Consider the following 20,388-nt stretch of genomic DNA (forward strand, 5'->3'; position numbering starts at 1 on the left):
GTCAAATTTCAGTGTAGGACATATTAAAAGTGACAGACTCGGACTCAGTAACCACCATGTCATCCCATTGCCCCCATTTTGCTCCCAATTTTTCTGTCACTCATTTCAGTGGAAGCGGATTGCCAATTCAATGAAGCCATGTCACCATTTCAAACATCACACTGATCCATATCATTATAGGAGAAGCTTCCTAATTGGAAGTCCACTCAGCTCCTTATCATCAGCTCCATTACATGAGCCACATAAGGCACCATCATCCATCATACACCAAATTTGTTCTGTCATTTTTCTTTTGAATGGAAGATAAAGGCCAGGGGGCCGTATTGATTTTATAAAAAAACATGAAGCTGAGACTCCAGAAGTGGAATGTTTGCCTGTTATCGATAATTGGTCTAATAACCATGACAGACAGGAAAGAAGAAAGAAAGAAAGAAATGCACATCTGGGCCTGACACCCTCAGATGGAGAGATATCTGAGAATTGACTCTGGTTTTATTTTAACATTTTTATTTTCACTCCAAATTTGTATTCCCACCCGCCCTTTAATCATTTAATGTTCTCAGTTTATCTCTGTTGTGTTTAAGACTATTCAAAAAAGCTACAGAAAGCAGGCAAAAATATAAAAATACTGAACATGACACGAGAGTCACTACAATGAACTGTCTTCAATTTGAACTATTGAAAGATAGATAATTACATTGTGTAACTAATATCTTTACCTGTACATTTTCTTTAAATTCTACTAATGGATGACTTACTGTTCTTTTACAAGTTGTGTTAGTAGTGTTACATTACTGTATTGCTCCATGTAATGACAGGGGTGGAGGGAAAGGGAAGTGAAAGCTTGGATGTGAGGGGGATTTAACTTTTTTTCCTGCATGATGAGAGTCAGAAAGAAAAACAAATCGATGACATTTTCATGTAACTGCTGGTTTGAAAGCAGTGAATGACAAACAGTGAGATTGGACTTGCAATAATTAGATTTTCTGATGACTATGCATTAAGTTGTATCTCTCTTTTAATACTTGGTACTCATTGTCCTGACATTAAAAGGTGCACAGATAAAAGAACAATCAAATCGAACATGATGTATTGTCCTTTTTATTCCTCAATGCAATTGGACCACCAGCGGTTTGGTCTGAGATTTTGATGTGTAATGTGATGTAGCTCTGCCTCAAGCAAAGATGAAGAGCAGGCTTCTTTCTAACTTCCACACTCTCAGCTTTTTTTTTTTTTTTTCATTTTCAAACCTTCCCTTAAGTGACATCACTTAAGGCCATTATCAGATTTCACGCAGCTCCCTCTGGAGTCACAAAATGGTTTATTCCCACTTTCACATCTGCAGATGTACTCCCCTCTAATAGACTTTAATGTAGAAAATTGGTGAAATTCTTCCTTATTTTTGTGTGACTCTGGATAAATGGGAAAAATGAGCAAAAATGATAAATAGAATCTCATAGGTGGTGCAAGGGTGGGGCCTAGGTGAGGCTACAGCCACCAAGAACTATAATAGATCTACTGTAGCCCCAACAAGATATTTGAGACCTTTAACACAGCAAACAAAAACCTGTCTGATTTCCCTCATTCAGCTGCTGTTTCTCAGTTTCCTGTTGATCCGGGCCTATCGCGCCCCCAATGGCCTTCAACCATATTCAATGGAATCAGTTGATTTAGCTCACGTTGTTTGTATTAGCAAACTCTTATTGAGGCTTTCACAGAGATAAAACGCACTGTTTCGTCATCAAGCCAAATTTTGTACTGCAAGCTCCATAACCCCACCAAGAAATAAATAAGCTGTCAACTAGCCTGAGTAAGAAATAATCTCTAGCGCTGCCTTTATAGAATCAATTTTAGATTGTCGAAAATTTGGGACTTCGACCTTTCCTCTTGCACGCAGCATCCCATAATATCTACAGAAGAACGTCTGTTATGCAAAGTGCACACCTGTTGTTAAATAGTTTTTCATTTTAGTACATAATAAAGACGTATGAGTTAAGCTCATTAACCCTTGAATTTGAACACTCCTTCTGTTTTGTCCCTCCTTCCCTTCTCCTCCTTCCTGCCCACCTCGTCCTCTCTTCAGGCAGAGCCAGCTATGAGCGGTAGCTGATGGCAGGGTTACACTAGGGTTCTTGGCAAAGTAGTGCTGGGCACGTTGCTGCATAGTAAACACCCAGGGCTCCTGCTCTTGACATGACGGGGGTCTCTAATTAAAGAGTGCAACGAGACACCCCTAGCCAAGGCTCTCCCTATCAGCCATACACCCACAATTAAGTCCTCCATGGGATCCAAGGCGCTGCATTATTGATGGAGCAGAACGTTTGATTAGAAACTCTTAACACAGCTCCGGAACAGAGCAGCCAGTCCACTGTCATTAAACACCACTTAAACCAAGTCAAAACATACCAGTTGGACATGCTTCTTAAACATCCAGGTTATGATGGAGATGGGGGCGGGAGGTGCGACTGGATTGAATATCAGTGCTTTGTGCAATACCTCCTGCTAGCATATGCTGAAGGGTTTTAGCCACACAGGGTAACGAGGTAAACAATATACTGTACCTGCAGGCCAGTGAACAGACGCTTTCTTGATGACTTGCAGGGAAGAGGAAAATAGTGGATTTCATGTCCAGGAAACACATGTAAGAGATAAAAAAAAGCAAGTGAACCGCAACAATGTCAGCCCTCCATATGATGAGTCAGTGAATGTTTGAAATTATAACAACCCCTTCACCAGGAAATATGTACTTACATCAAAGCCAGGCTGCTCTAAGTGGGGCTAAACAGTATTACCGGCCCACAGTCAATCAACTGTTGCCTGGTGCGTAGATAATGCATCACTTCATATCAAAAGCCCTGCTAATGAGAACAGGATGATGTATACAATACCAAAACATGCATGCAGATGTGTGGATGTAACATGTAGATGGGGATGTAATGGGGTGTCAAATTAAAGCGTGCAACAATATGTTGGAACATGTAGACTGAGGTGTAGGCTGCCCGTTAAACATGCATGCTTTCCCTGCTTGAAAATAAAATGCACTGCTACACAGCACAGGGGGCTTGTGTTTGTATGGGAGTGACTTTCTGCAAGACGCTATCAGACGCATTCTTTTGCTCTGAACGTGCGTGTGTGTGTGTGTGTGTGTGCATGTTTGTCTGCAGGAGAGTAGTGGGAATACTGCAAATTCGCCCGCTTCGCCTCTGCAATAGGCCTAATTAATACACACTCAAGGGTTGATAACATTGTGGCTGAAAGTAGATCTCCTTAAGAGATACTTAATCCAGCTAAAGATTGCACTGCTCCCCTCTCTTCCATGGCATCACAATCAAAGGTATTGGGTGGGTCTCTAGTGGACTCATTAGCAGACTACTCAGCGGTGGGGGTCTTGGCTAAGGCACAGCCTCTCTCCTACTCCCCCCACAATGCACACACATAAAGACCTCACCTTCCCTACATACTCCCCCCCACCCCCCTACCAGACATACACACAGACACACAGACACACACACACTCACACGACTTGCTGACCTGAGCAATCAGAAATGCTCGTATTATTATGACATTCATTAAACATCACTGACGGAAACCCTACACACTCTCATCAACTCTGTGATTAATCACCACCTTATCGGCAAGCCACAATCCTCCCACTATCTGTGTGTGTGTGTGTGTGTGTGTGTGTGGGTTTGAGGTTAAGGTCTCTTCTTACTAGGGCAGGGGTCAGATATCAGGGACAGGAGTGATCAGTAGCTACTCAGTGAACATCATCCAGGCTAATGAATGCTCTGGCATCACCTTTACGTAAGTGTTGCCACCTAAATATATCTCACAGCAATGAATAAAACACCTTACCTGACGTCTATGTATTTTAACAAGTAACATGCATGCTATCTTGTCTGTGTGCTCCTTAAAAAGACATTTTATCTTCAGTAAATAAAAGATTAATTACATAGAAATCAATTAAAACAGTTAACTCTGTACACTGGTAGGAACAATTTTCCATCCAATGAGCTAATTTCTAAAGAAGAATCTCACTCTTACATGCATTCTGCCTCCACATAACAGTCATGGAAAGCCACTGTGGTCTTTTTATCAGCTATAATCTGTATATCTATCCTGGTACCTGATCTGAATTCATAATACAGCAGATTAGTAAGTGGGATCAGGTTAAAGAGTGCTGAGCCATGTTAAACCACTGCAACACAGGAGCATGCATCATGTCCACGCATTAATAAAAGGCAACTATGCTATCATTATAAGCACCATACGTGCCCGGGCTCCACTTCCTGGCTGCTCTAATAGCTAACCGGTCAAGGGTGATTTATCTGATAAACTGCTTTTGTGTTCCACAAGCCTGAGAGATGGTTTAGTTTTGCCCAGTCTGCCGTAATGTGCTTTATAAATACAAAAACAAATGGTTGCCTAGGGAGGAGGAAAGATGTAGCTTGTATATTTGTGTTGGGTGGGGTGGGTGTAGGTCAAATTGTATCCTCTTGTGCCTTGGGGGGAGACAGGAAAAGCTTGAGTTATAACTCTTCCATCACCTGCCTTCTGCCTCCCATGCATTACTCAGGATATAGCGCAAATTGCAGCCGGCATCCATTAGTTCTTTTCAGGGTTAATATTGATGTAGATATCATTCCTATCTGCTGTGTCATTTATTTGAAATACTATGTGCGAGGAGTAGCTCCGGCAGTGAATCAAATCAATTGATAGAGCAGTTAGCCTTGCAGCCCGGGCTGCCTGGGAGCTGCCGAGCGAGCATGAAATATTATGGAGATTGTTCTTTAAAGTGATCTCTTCATCATCATTTGTCTGCGGCCTGGGCGATCCTATCCCCTACTGCTGCGTTCCTCTTGGGCACCAGCTGTCATAACTAAATCAGCCGGATAATGCAGTCGTGCACACACTTCTACCGCTTACCCCCGCAACACCCGCCTTCATCACCATCCCCCACCCCGCCGACACCCGCTGCCTCCCTCCTCTGCTCCCTACACCTCCTTCTCTGCAGCAGCCACACATGTCAAGGAGCATCCAGAGAGTCACTCATCATCGCCACTGATGGCCCTCCTCTCTGGGGCCTGCTTGTTTATGTCACTTCCTATGTGCGGGGCTGCTAGTTCATGTCACCCTCTGTAGCAGGGGTGGGCACGCCTGCTGTTTTACTTCATGTTTGGCTGCTCGTGACGGGCAGAGAGGTACCGCGGAGCTCAGTGACAGTCCTCGCGGATGTTATGATAGCCAGTTGAGCTGACAGTCTGCACTATGCTGTAAGTGAATATGACGGAGACAGTTTTTATGGCGCTCTTCACAGTCTGTTAGCATGAGGCTGGATGACTGTTTTTACTGCCCATAAATGGAGCACCGTGCATATTTTCAGAGTCATTAGGAGGACAGTCAGGAGACATACTCAGAGGGAGACGCACGCCACTTAGGCCAGGCCGTTTACCATTGTAAAAACCTCATCACTGAGCCTCTCAGAGTGATGTAAACTCTTACTTGGAGAACATTTCCAAGTGTCAGTGAGAGATGAGATGAGAGGGCATCTTCAATGACAGGGCCCAAAGGATACAGGGCCTCTGAGGAAAAAGCTGCATTATTCAGTGCCAGGACACCCAGATCCAGGAGCCAGTCATGCCATCCTGATCAGTGCTTCATAGCCTACTGATATTACAGTCAAGTCTCTGGGCATGGTAACAGTAAAGACAGTGCCATCCTTAACTCTCCAGCAACTTTCCAAATGAATGCTGAGAGGATGCCAGCTAAATGTGCACACGCAGTTTACTTAAATCTTTTGGGGACTGTGATACTGTGTGACAGAATTGCTCGAGCAAAGACATATTTGAGACGGCTTTAATAAATGCTGACATTTTATTTCATGAGAAAACACGTGCACAATTACACCAACGCCCCAAACACAGCCTGGATATTATTCTCTGGTAAAATAGTATCAAGTCATACATTTATACCGATTATGCGCTGACAAAATAGGCATCTATATTGTTGAGACAATGATGTCAGACTACAGCCCGTTACATTTATATTTTCTAAACAAGTCACTGGGCAGCCTGGCCAAGGCGGTGACATCTGCATGACTCTTCGTCAGAGGAACAATGAGGGCTCTTAGCAGAGAACAGAACCACTATTTGTCACTGTACTCTGATAAAATTCATACAGGGGCATTGTATGGGTCTGAAAATGGATGTTAAATCCATTAATCAAAGCCAGATGGATTATGTGCTCTCTGGGTTACGTCCCGTTGCTTACTCTGGGAGATACAGAGGTTTAAAAGGCAATGGCGTGTGTGTGTGTGTGTGTGTGTGTGTGTGTGTGTGTGTGTGTGTGTGAATGAGTACATACATGCACATGCACTTGTGTGTGTCAGTTCCCAATGAGTGATGATGAGCAGTGGCTCACCATATTGATCAGGAGAGCTTGAGGAGGGGTGTGAGATAGATAGCCACACAGCAACAAGAGCAGCACAAGCGTCTCTGCGCAACGAACAACACGGCCGGGGTGAGAAAGTTCATGTGTAGCTCAGTGCATGTGAAGGGTAGAATTTCAGCTAAGTTATTATTTTTTTACATATTAAAATGATTAAAAGCAGCAAGAAAACAAGAGGTCTGCGAGTGAGTTTAATAACAAGATGCTTAAAAAGCAGAAATTAAGGAGGGAAAAGGGGATCAAGCAGGGTGCAAAGAATGCCAGGTTTAATAAAAATAATGGTTTAAAATACCACTGAGACCACCCATCTTAAAAATGTAAGCTATGCACTCACGCCACTGTAAAATACCGTTGGCATATGTTATGCAGATGTAACCATTGCTGAAGACCTGCCTTATAGGACTGAAGTCGAGTTTTGGCTTCATCTCAGAGAGAAGCTGTGTATTTACAGGAATCAGTAGGTGTAAAAAATTGCTTGCCAGCTTCCTGCTTGGTCAAAAGATTTGCGTTAAAACGTAATAATCTTGTTCTGGTGTATAAAACCAAATGAGCAAGAACTAAGTCTAGTGCAAGATGAGTGAGAAGCCCTGCGTGTCTGTGACGTAGGGTTGATGTAGAGCTCTCCATTTTCACATTAAGAGAACTTTTCTTTTCTGCCAAATTGTTGGTCTTGCGTTTTTGCCTGAAGGTCTGGACGTGTGTCATCACAGAGAACAAGTGTGTTGGACAACCAGAGATCTGGCACACCATGTTGGTTGTGATTGTGACTCATACTCCAGCACCAGCTGGATGCCATCCCCGCCCAGCTTCCCGGCGCTGATTGGACAGGTAGACGCAAAAAGCGTGTTGCTTCTCTCCGCAATTTTCCACAGATTCAGCAGAAAGTATTTTATAGTGCAATTTTTTGTCTCACCAATCCAAACAATGTGTGTGTGCACTCCATACCGTCATACACATGGCTCTGGTTTGGCTTGGCAAAGTGGATTTCTGTCTCTTTCTTCCTGTGGTTATTAATTATACAGATATTGTTCTGGCACAGAGTGCGAGAGGGCTGCTAGATAGCTTTGGAGGTTCATCTAAAGTGAAACTCTGAAGTTTAATTTCAGCGTTGGACTTTAATATCCCTTTGCGTGGTCAAAGTGGTGCTCTGTTCTGTCTCTGTCGGCTGTGCAGTGCAGGGACACACAGGGCTCTGGCAGAGGGGGAACAGCCGATGTAGGACAGCCTCTCATGGCTCCCTGGGGGCAGATCTGTGCAAACTACACTACAAATTACACAGTGGGTTGCTGTGCACCCTGAGCCAGTGTAAACAACAACACCATTTCCCCTCTTATACTATGAATCAAACTGAACTTATATGACCCATGTCTGAGTCCACACCCATACTTTGTACGCCCCCAAACCCTTTTAATGACACACCGACATAGTAGCGTTCAGCCCCAAGCTAGCTTGCTCTCCTCCCCCTCCCACTGACTTCATTCATGAAAACTCCTCCTTACACCCCACCGCTCTCAGTGTGTCACTCTATGCAGCTGTTTCATTTTAGGAATCGGGGACTCCAGAAGTTTGCCTCGCAGCCACCAGACTGCTCTCAGAGCCAACTGGAAACCACAGCCAATACTTGTCCGAAGTGCTCTGGCAAAGTTAAATATAGAGCCCCTCAGTTGCTGTAAGAGATTTAATAAATTCCTCCTTCAAAGTTTGCATAATGCTCTCTGGTTTAAAAGACCAAAGTCCCCTCGCTTGTTATTTCCCAGGCCTATTTGTTGATCTCTCATTGCTGGAATATAGCATTTCAGTAATGGTCTGCTGCAAACCAGCTGATGTGTTTAATAAACTTTACTGTGCCTCAGACTGGGAGCTACCTCCCACTTAGTTGCAGACATGGGGGGAGGCAGTGGTCCATAGCAGTGGAGAATGATTCATTAGCACTGTTAATTCAGCAATTAAGCAGTCACTATGTATAAGTTAAACTCTATAATTAATAATCTATTAGTCACAGTGTAGCTTGGTATGCTTATAATCTCTAAAAAAAAAAATCTAAAAAAAACTCCAAAAACTCTGGAATGTAAGGTTTTGATGATTTTTTCTGATGGGTACAATATAAGCTGAAAAAGTAATTTTCCAATAGAACAACTGCTTTTTCATTGTAATCATACAAGAAAAAAGGAGGACAGTACAAGGCAATATAGAGTACATTTCAAACATGAAATCAGTTGCTGAATTTTCAATCATATATAGAACTGCCCCCTTAAGATTCATGCTCGACCTTTTATTAGTTTTGCTCATGTAACAATATTCAGATTGTAGCCTTTAATAAAGCACTCATAATGTGCTTATATGTCCGTGCTGTCCTGTGAGGCTTCACATACTTTACAAGAACTGTTTTTGACAAAGTAATCTGATTCAACCAAGTCGTCTGATTGGTCCAAGATGTGTTGTGCAGTTATGTATTGGTTGCCGTGCCGACCCATGTGGTAAACAGGAAAAGGTAGCAATCACCATTGTTTTCACCAACCAAGTAAAACATTGCTACATTTGACCAAAAGTACTGGTCCACAATTTTCTTAGTGGCTGTCAAAATGTGTCTGCACAGTATTCAAATGCTTGAAAAAAGGAAATTAGATGTTAAAAAAAAAAAAAAAAAGGCTGCATTTCAAGAATACATTTGCCCTTATTAATTAGAAGGAATATATTACATATACAAAGACCTGAGCAATATTGGGAGTTAAAAGAAAAATTAACATATATCGTGCAAATTATAAGATTTTTTTGGTTAGTCTGATTCATATTTGCATTGTGATTTCTGGAACTGTGCGTAGTCAAATTCCTCGTATGCATAACAATACTTGTCAAATAAAGCTGATTCAGATTCTGAAGTGAAGGTCACAGTTTACTCACATTACTGCATCTATCAACACCTGATCTGAGTCCTTCCACTTGTCTGCTTATCCCTAAATATTTATCAACATGTTCAGAAACTCTTGAAACCTGCAACCAGGGCAGCACACACATGCACATCCTCAGATATCACTAATAGCAGTCAGACTGGCAGAGTCCCTCGCCAATATGCGAACCAGCTGCGAGCCTCAGCCTGGCAGTGTGCTCTGCTGCAGACAGAGCGGGCTCTGTGGTGGAGGTCTGTGTCACGCCATCAGAATGTGTGGCAGTGTGCTGTGGGTCCTGAGAAAAAAGAGCCTGGAGCTCTCCATTATCAGCTGGTTTGATAACAGCATGGAAAAACTGAGGCTAACAGGAAAGACACGCAGGGATCCTTCCCAGACCTGGCCACTGTTCTCTTTTCACTGCCAATAACACACGAAGCGGGTGGTGTTTAGAAAGTCCGTTAGCTCAGAGAGTGGTCTGGGAATGCTGGCCTGCCACTTTACTCTTTTGATTTGCTGTCTTCAGAACAAAGCTCTAAAAACCCACTGTACACTGCCCGCCCATCAGCACACAGACACAGTTAGTCACTAGCTGGTGAACTTAGTGGAGCATGTAGCAGCCAAAGAGACACTTATTTCATTCAGGAGTTGGTAGAGACCAAGAACAGAGCTAAAAGGAGGATGAATATTTAGATGATATTATGTCCTGTTGTGTTCCCTTTCTTTATCCAGATTTGTTTATATATTCTATTACATTAAACATGTAACAAAAGACAAACCACATAACACACATAGTATGGCAAATTCATTTTGAAAAAACAAAAGAATACATCGGATTTAGTAGTGCTGTGAGTAAAGGTTGTAAATTCATACTTGAAAAGTATATGCACATATAACTAGCAATTTACAATTATAAAACATTAAGTTTCAAAATAATAATAATAGACATTAATTATAATTCTTAGTTTATATTTTTTAGATGTTTGATATGTGTGCATTGATTTTCAGCATTTTGTATAATGTATATTTCACAGAGAAATATCTGTTTGTGGAAAGAAACTCTTCTTCTCACATCTGCCCCTTTCCTGATATATATATATAAAAAAACTTGATTCATCTCTTTAGGGGTCAAGCAGCTTGATGTGAACATCAGTGATTTTATTGGATGTGTTCGCTCGCCACGTGGAAAAACACCTCCATCCCACTGACCCTCTTCATGTTGAGCGCACATGATGTTACTTCCATACATAAACACATAGCGGGAGCGGCCATGTGAACAGAGAGCTGTAATTAATACCATGTACAATTTCCCCCATCCCCCCGCCCCCCCAGACATCCCCCAACCCGACATTAACTTGTGGAGAGGAGCCGAACAAAACGCCCCTCTGCTCGTCTCCCCTCCCATCTCTTCCTTCTCAGAGGGGAAGAGTGCAGATGTGAGGAGGGTCAAATAAATAGCCGTGATTCAGCCGCAATTCCACTTTGACATCCACTTAGCCTCAGGTTCCCTCTGCCAGCAGCCACCTGTTGGTCTTCTTTAAACACTGCCTGGTGAGGAGGAAGTCCTCTCATGTGGAACTGAGCCCCCCTCCCAATACGCTCCCAGGAACTGTAATGGCTTAAATAAAATTGTACGGGGCCTCAGCATCGTCATTCAGGCCTTTTACACGCTTCAGAATTATGCAGGCAGAAATAAAGAGGAAAAACGGAGAAAGAAAGGGGATCCGAGTGAGATATAGAGAGATACAGCCATGTGACCAGATGCTAAGGCCATCAGGTCTGTGTGTGAACAGAGACAACAGGGGATCTACTGTACAGAGCTGGATATAAAGTAGCAGGATACAGACATCTGGTGTGATTTTTACACTGTGAGGCTGAATCCAGTATGAGAGGAGAAAAGCATGCATACTCTATTTACCTTCAGTAGTTAAGAACCAAAAGCAAAATGTACATTTTAAGACTTGACATGACATCCTTGAATCAGCAGCTTGGTGTTTCATATTTTGTACACAGGCCTGCTGTGAGAATATGAATTATTGTTGGACATACACTGGCTAAGGTAAAACCTGGGACGCCTCTGTTGGGTGATGGCCTCTCAAGCTGCTCTGGCTCCCTGCGGCAAAATGCAACACACCAGGTTTAAGGTTATTTTTCATGTCAAGGTCTTTATAGATGTTCACTGACTTTGGGGAACTTTGCACCGGTAACTTCAAATTACTTAAAATGCTCTTTTGCTCAAACCTAATTAAACACAGGCAATTACCAAAGTGAAATTAGCAACATTTAAATGCATCCATTTACTTGATTAAAGTTAGATGATGAGAGTGAGATAAGTGAAGACCAATACTCGAGGAGATGAAAGCAATAGGTCTCGATATCGAGTGTCAGGTGAAGTGCACACAGGCTCAAAGTGGGACTGTGACACAAAAAAAAAGGAGAAAAAAAAGAACCCACAGGTAAATAAATGAAGAGCGATGACCGTGTCACATCCTCCCAGTCGAGCTTGACTGGGTATCGTGTAAAGCTCAAAGCCTCACCTCGGAGTGTCGTATGCTCCCACATGGGTCCTGCCACAGATGCACAGGGCCTCTGGTTACAATGCAGAGAAATCCTGCCTGCTCATACTGGGCTCTATTACTGAGGCCGGAACAAAGATTGAAGGGTAACTGCCTATCTGAAGTAAATGTAGAAGCATCTAGATTTAAGAGCTCAAATGTGTCAGAGAGGAGTTCTCTTATGTATGATGCAGGGCTGACAGGGATAATTATGATCCCATTAGCAGCACTGTTGTCGCTACTTCTTCTCAAACCTGGTGAGCCGGGTATCTTACCATGTGTCCTCATGTTAACCGGTGGTTGGACAGAACAAGCACCCAGCAGGGAGAAAGCAGTCAGACTGAGGCTATTGTGTTACTCCGCAGAGCCTGGCCTTGCTGGACTGCTGTGGATCCATGTGTGGGCTCCTGCCTCCACTAGCTAGGGAACAGTAAAGCATCTGTCGCCCCTTTTAAATCCCCAGAGGAAAGAAAAGCAGGTCCAGAGTTTCACTGGTCTCACTCACGGCAGATGTCATAAAAAGAAAGTCATTCGTCCAATCGGTAGCATTTAGCAAAACAACTCTGTCTAACCAATAATTAGCTCAAATTGACCTGTTTCTTCCTTTCTCTCCTACCTCCTTCCCTCTCTCTTTTCAGGCACTGATATGAATAATGAGGCAAGAGGTTAACGGTGGGTCACACAGAGCTCCTATCTGCCATGTTATTTATTCAGTGGAATGAGAAATTGATCACATTATTGTGTTAAGAGGGACCTGATTCGTTATAATCAGCCCAGTATTGGCAGGCCAGGCCCGCGGGCCCCACTATTGCATTAGGAATGCTCAGGCAGCCATAGGTCACCCTCGCTCAGGCCATTTTACAACTTCACGTCACCTCCCTGACCTTTTGATGACCACTGACAAAAACAAAAGAAAAGCAATATATGACAGCACAATATTAGCTGCTGGTTGAACAGTGTGCGTCGTCACCGCAGGGGGCAACATGCCAAGGGACGCCGAGACAATCATCATCTCCCACAGCTATTCACATGTGTTTGCAGACAGCCAGAAACAAACTGTGTGTGTGTGTGTGTGTGTGTGTGTGTGTGTGTGTGTGTGTGTGTGTGTGCTGTGCTGCGCAGAACACCAGTAGGCCATGACCTATAAGCTATATTTCTGTCAAAAAGATTGACATTTATTGAGAAGGCAGTGCCAAGATTAGCAGAAACTCAATCATTTGGCTATTTAAAAAATTTACAGTTCCGAGTAGTGGCTGGTTTGAAATGTTGTTGTTTTTTTTTTTTTTTTAGCTCCCTCAACACAGCCTTTTTCCAAATGAATGAAAAACTGTGTAAACGACCAGGTGCACTAACCTATTTCCCCCCCGTGGTTACATCATGCCAGCTCATTAATCAAATGAGTCTGCTGCTCTGTTTGCACTCAGCCAGAACGTATTGGTTAGTGCTTGTTGATTTAACCATAACACCTCAGCACATAAAAATGGCTTTGGATCTAAGTTTAATCTTCAACAAGACTGCGTCATTTTTCATTCTCAGCAGCCACCAACCTGTTTATCAGCTACTGTGCTTGACTTAAAGCTGGTACCTATTAAGTTTTTTTTTTCTAATTATTAATGCAGGGTATAGCTGAGGTGTAGACACGTCAAACCTAGCACAGTTATTTCATTTGCTGCACATTTCTTTGGAAATATGTTGCTCAGCTTGTCAACATGTCCTGGCTAACAGTGGCAAAAAAAACTTATTTAGAACAAATACAGCACATTGAGATTAATTAATAGTTCTATCACTATCAATAGCATAAGCTCAGAAGTGTCACACTTTGCAAGCTTTGCAGTGCCTGAAAACCAAAATTATCAGATTTACTGTCAATAACAACGCTGCCGCCCTTGTTTTTAGAATAAAATGTCAATTATTTGCTGACAAATTTAAACTTTGATTGAAAAAGTAACCTTTTCTGAGATAACTGCTGCCATTCAAAAGCCTTGGCCTGGTAGCAAGTCGCCACATTATTCTGCAGGGACCACATCACAATGCACGTTTTGTATTGTGTAAGTTTGCTGGGTTTAATGTTAATCTACCGTGTTCTTGAGTTCTTGTCAAAGTTCTTAACTAACATAATTCTTTTGCTTGAGCCATTCTCCGGACAAACTCCCTTACTTTGCTTTAATTAGAATTTAAATGAAGCACCACCACCACCACTTGAGCAAAAGATTTCAGTACATTTTCCACCTCTGGAAAACACTCCTCACTCTCCCTGACGCCTGCTTTCATCTCTGACTCCCCTCAGATCGCTACGGCTGTTTACAGTGAAAAACATCTGCATTGAAATTATTCCACTTCCTGAGGCTTGAATAAAATCAAGTCTCCGCAAAACAACAACAGGAAGAGGGCCATTTTTACAATAGCTGTGTTTAAATATGTGCAAGAATTCGGTGACGCCTGTGAGCAGATAGATACGGTGTCAGCGGGGACTGGTGCAAAATAACAGCCTATTTACACATTAGCAGACACCAGGAGAAATATCCATCCTAAAACAACGTCTGTCTTTGACTTGATTATTTTCCCTGCACAAGGCTAAGAATATTATAATTTCCAAACTTACAACAAATCAGAAAAACAAACACGAACAGCATTTTCTTCTAATTTTGGAAAATTAATTCTGCATAATAGCTTGGTCTCTACTTGGTCTGTTTGCAGCACATTTTGTCCATTTTCTCTTTCTGCTTTTTCTCTACTGGATGTCTGTGAGCCTTCTTCCCATGTGCACATGGAAAGAGCACTAACTGGTCAATAATTAGCCAATAGCAGCCCCTGCCTTACCTAAGGCACTTAAACACATGCAGGCTGCCCCTCGTATTTGTTCCCCTCTATGCACACTGAGCCATGGAGGGAAACAAAAACAACTACAAATACATTATAACACTCTTGCACTAAATCCTAAAGGCGATCCTTTAAATATGAGAAGCTGAGAAAAAAGTTTGGATGATTTAAAAAAGTTTTAAAATTCTTATAATTTCCTCTGAAAGTGATTGATATACAGGAGAGGTTATAAAAAAGGTTATTTATAGGACAATATTTGTTATCATATCACATTTCAACAACTTGTTGAGGGCATGTCCAAGGTGGCAGTCAGCACTTCATAACAGTGAAACGGTCAAAATACTGAAGCTGTTAAATAATCATGACAATTTTCCTGCCGTACTTTATTTGGTCCTTCCTTCATTTCCTTTTCCCCCCCAAACAAACCAACTTAGCCTGAGGACGTTCAGCGTCAGAGACAAGGCCACGCCGCAGAAAAAGCTGCAGGTACCACTGTAAACAATCCCCGTCACTCTTCACGCTGCTTGCAACTTGTTTAAAAATGTCTCAGCGTCACCCTGAAACGTTTACGCAAGCAACTGTGCAAGCAGAATTAATCTTACGGCCTTACAATTAAGACATTGAGGAATTTCCCTCGACATGAGATGAGGCTGGCAACCTCATTCTCTCCCCTAACAGTAGCCTTGAGAAAGTGTGTGTACATAAACCTCCTGTGGTTACTCAAATGTTGTAAACTGTATAACTAAAGCTTAGGCCTCATTCATAAGCTGTTTACCTTGTCGATAAATCACGGTGCCCCTCGAGCGACAAGTCATGACAGGAGGCTTAGCTGCAACCAGAGACCTGGATACTTTAAGTCAGAGACAACAAATAGAAATTATCTGTTCAAATAATGACATTAAAACACAGGCTCGTGTTTGGGCACAGAGGAAAAAGTTGTGAGCCGCGGGGCATGAAAATACAGGTACAGCTGCCGCAGCGCTGGCTGTGGTCCACGATACATGATTCTGCTCATTCAGAGACATTGAAAGTTTAAGTTTCAATTGTTAAATTTGCAGAAGTGCAAAGTCATAGTCTGTAAATTTGAAAAATGTCTATGTCCAAAGGGACATACAGTAGGAATTTTCATGTAATGATAATTTTTTTACTATATGTCATCCAACACAGTGGATAACAGGTTAAAGTAAGATGTCAAAGGCAGAAATCAAAATGCAACACGAATATTAAAACTATTTTCATGCAAGCCAAACAGATCAAGATAAACAACCACGTCAGTACACTTCAACTCAACACATGCGGAAAATAACTCAACTAAAATGCCATCAGTACCTTCACCTTACTCCAGAGTATGGCATGACTAATAAAAACAAGCATCTGGCTGCATTATTTACTCACACACACATTCAGAAGCATGCCCACTGATGACACTGTGCTGTACATATGCAGTCTCTGGTAGGTTGCCACAGCAGTTTAGTCAAATGGTGAAATAACAAAGGATAGCGTTTCTCTCCCCGTGTGACTCTTGTGTTTTCTCCCTGTTCACAGAAGCACCTTCTTGTGGCTGTTTATCGTGCGGCTTTCATTGCAGCATCACTGCAGCGTTGCTCCCACACTAATGGCTCTGTTTCTGCTCACTGCATCTCAGCCTCTTGTCTCCAATTTTCAACAACACAAAGCAGCGTCACTTGTTGTTATTATTTTCTATTATATATTGAGCAATTTCAGTCAGTCAAAGGGAGGTCTACCCCCAGACAGATGGAGATGTGTTTACCAGCTGGTGAAAAGGCCTAACAGGTTCCTCAGAATGCTTCTTGCTACGGGAGAGAACAGATTATACTCTGGCACATTCCTCCAGACGCTGCAGTCTGCTGGACACCACAGTGCCACATTCCTCATAGTTGCAAGTAAGTGTTCACTTGATACCCTCCTCAGAAGGATGGCGCAGCAGACCTGCGCCACGCGTCACGCATGGAGGTGATGGATGATCTCAAACATTTCGACTGGGTTCCATATCCTTACAAAGAGAGCCATATATTCTGAATCTGATCTAGAGTATTTCTTTTGCCATGATTGTCAGGTGACAGAGGGCATTATGCATCGGTGACTTAAGTGCATATGAAACTGTCGGTAACACAAATACACCCGTGTCCAAGTGTTGACACATAACAGTATCATATATCTGTGTATACTCCCGCGGTGGCTCAGTTCCACCTCTAAGGAGAAGCACCTGCTGTGAGAAAAGCAACCGAAGGCGTGACACTGAATTTTCCAGCTACAGGGGGCATCGAGGGTCAATCTGTTTCTCCGAGCGTTTCCACCGTCACCTTCGCTAACCCCACCTTGGATCGATGATGCCTGACCCAAGTCCGCTGAAAGACAGTCAAGTACGCAGCGTGGATGCAACAAGCAAGCAAACATTTTGTTAACAGGAAGTCACTGAAGCTCTGAGGTGAAAACCCTGGAAGACCAAAGCTGCTTTGCTTCTAGCGGGCTGACAACAAACGTGTGAGTTTTTCTGATTGGAAAAGATACTGAGGTTAAAGATTTATAGACATGTGAATAATACACAATAAAACTCTCACTCCACACACACGCACACACACACCCACACACAAACACACACACACACACACACACACACACGCACGCACACAAATGTTTGTGCCCTTTAACTATACCTGTATGGAAAACTCTACGTATGGTACTGTTGTCCTCTCACACAGTTGTTAAACCTTATTTAATATAGTTACATTGAAGTTTTAGGAGATACAGAGACAAAAATATATCAATATACCTGCTGTTACAACAAATAACAACAGTCAGAGGGACTGTAGATTTGGAATTATAAAACATTCATCTCAGTTTCTGTCAAACATGCAAATCAACCTGAACTGCTGGTATCACGTACTCTCCTGCTGTTCATTCTGCCTTAAAAAAACTCTATGCAGTTTATCACTGGGCTTCATTACATCTTCAAACAAGCAGGCTGGTCCTCACTGGCAACAAGAAGAGAACTACACACTATCATTTTTGTTTGTCTCAAGTCTCAAGTTATAACAAAAAACTACAGAATAAATCATATATAATACATAAATAATACATGATAATGGTAACAGCCACCTGAAGTTTCTCCTCATTGCTCATTGAATAGCAGCTTGGCGGGATGTGCTTACAGTTACAAATATTAAGATAATAGTATAATTAAAGTTCTTTTAATTTTAATTTTGATATTAATTAAATACAAAGATAAGCTGTTAGAAGAAAACTACTGACTTGTAAGGTCTCTCTTCAGATAGAGATGTATGGTGATGGTTCTTGTAATGAATATCTCATTCTGGAAACCTGCCGTCCAGACGTCAGAAATTAACAGCAGAAACCACCATGCAGCAGGCCTGCTGCTGTGCCTATTTTACACCAGCTGTAATACTGTTTTCACCTGGTAAGGTCACTCCGCAGCCCACACCCAGTCTGGCAGGGCCGAGGCAGCGTCTGAGAAAAAAGATACCCAGTCCCATTTATGACGGGCCAGCCCAGTAAAGCTGGAGTCAGTCTGCAAGTGAAGGGTGGAATAAAGGAGTTTCTCAGGGTTAGGAGGCCCGGCTGAGAGCACTGAGGCCCCGTCCCTCTGAGAGCTGCATTCGCACCGCTCAATTAATCTATAAGATATATGATAACACACAACTGTTTCATCTGCAGTGAAAATGCATCCTTTAACCATTACCATGAGCACTTGTTTTACGCTGGAAGATCACATTTTACAATATTATAAAAAGAAAAAAAAACTTCAGGATGAAGAGACATTTTTTTAAATAATTACTTTATTCTAACTGAAACAATCTGCATAAACAAGTGAATTCCAGTAAGTGTTTACCTCTAAATACTTGTTATTGCAACGTTAGGGATTACAGGAATTACTTAACAAGCAAAAGTGCTTACAAACCCTCTTTCATTATGTATGATATCACTGAGAAAGTATGTAAGTGGAAACGACTAGTTTTACATTTTTGGTCATGGAACTCTGTGCCGGCACATGGCCCCTTTGTCAGAGCGGGATTATCAGGAGCGAGCGCTCACAAAAGGAAATGCTTGTGGAGCTACAGTAACAGAAGGATAAAATCAGCCGTGTGATGATTGGGGTGACACATTTGTTTGAAAATAAGCCCATTGATGGCGCATTCAGTCATAGGCCCGAGCCCCCCCACTCCACATCCTGTCTCTTTATCCTTCATACAAGTGGCAGACAGATAGTGGCTCGGGGGATATTGCGGCAGCCAGCGGGTGAGAGGGGCTCAGTGTGTGTGTGTGTGTGTGTGTGTGTGTGTGTGTGTGTGTGTGTGTGTGTGTGTGTGCAGACCTGTCAGCCTGTCACTTTGCATATACTGCTGATGTGTATGACGGAGCTGTCTCCGCTGCTACCCACCAGCTAATCAATTTACGGTAATCTGCCGACTCTAAGTACTTTAAAAAACCACAAAGAACGACACCAGTGACATTAAAACAAGTTAATACAGTTCGTTTCTTTCAAACTTTATCATACTTTAATAGGAATGAAAAAACAAAATACATGTTGACAATTACACAATTTGTTTTCATTTTGTTGTTTTCTAGCATCGTTTTCATTGTAATCTCACCGGATTATCACAAATCTATGATTGCTGAATTGCAGTATTATGTCGTAAATAAGATGCAAAAAAAAAAATACCTCAAAGCAGCCTTGGTTAAAAACAAGAATAAATGAAACACGGTGCAGGAAACACGCCCGTATAAAATGTTGGGCTGCCATCTGGCACAAGTTGAACATGTGATACAGCACAATCAAGCAAAAGTTCAAATGACCCAGTGTAGAGGTCTTGGGTCCTCCTCGCTGTCCGTGCTATCACTGAGCCATGGCAGAGGATCAGTGCTGATAAAATATCAGGCCTAATGGTAAACTCAGAGCACACTTGAAGCGTTTGATCCGGGGATAGCGGATGTGACTCACCCCTCTGTGTGTGTTTCAGCCACTAGGCATTATGAACACAGACACACACACACACACACACACGTAACACACACACGGTGAGAACATCCCTGTCGGAAAGCTGCCTCCAGTGTGCCACAGGGCGAGTGGATGACTTCAGACTCACTGTATCCATCACAAATCTACTCTGCGACCCACCCGTCTGCTGCACCAAAGCCCAGGGCTCAGACGTGCCACACACAGGATCCAGATCAGTGTTCAACATGCACATGTTCACGCTGCCAAACGTCTCGGTAGCTGCATGCAGCTGTTGTATGAGGACTACTGAACTGGCTCGGAGAGGATGAGAGGGAGAGAGGCAGGCATTCGACCACAGGATTGTGACCTGGTCTGAAGTGTCGCTGTGTGCTCTGTTGTTACTTCTGTACTCACACACAGTGTCTAATACACCTGATTAAGTATGACACAGTTAATATTACAGCAGCTTGTCTGTCTTTAAACTCATGGTTGGACCTATTCAAGACCAATCAGATAATGTGAATCTCACTTCCTTTCCATTCATACCTATAAACAGCCATCCAACGTTGGTGCAGCAGTTTGACATGAATTACATTTCAACTGTTGTTATATTTGGAAATTAACTCCACAGGCACTTTCTGCACACTAAACCTGTGTGCTTATGCAGAGGCCTTCAGTGCTTCTAGCTCCACTCAAGTGAATG

This window comes from Chaetodon auriga, chromosome 1 (assembly GCF_051107435.1).
Source record: "Chaetodon auriga isolate fChaAug3 chromosome 1, fChaAug3.hap1, whole genome shotgun sequence".
NCBI lineage: Eukaryota > Metazoa > Chordata > Actinopteri > Chaetodontiformes > Chaetodontidae > Chaetodon > Chaetodon auriga.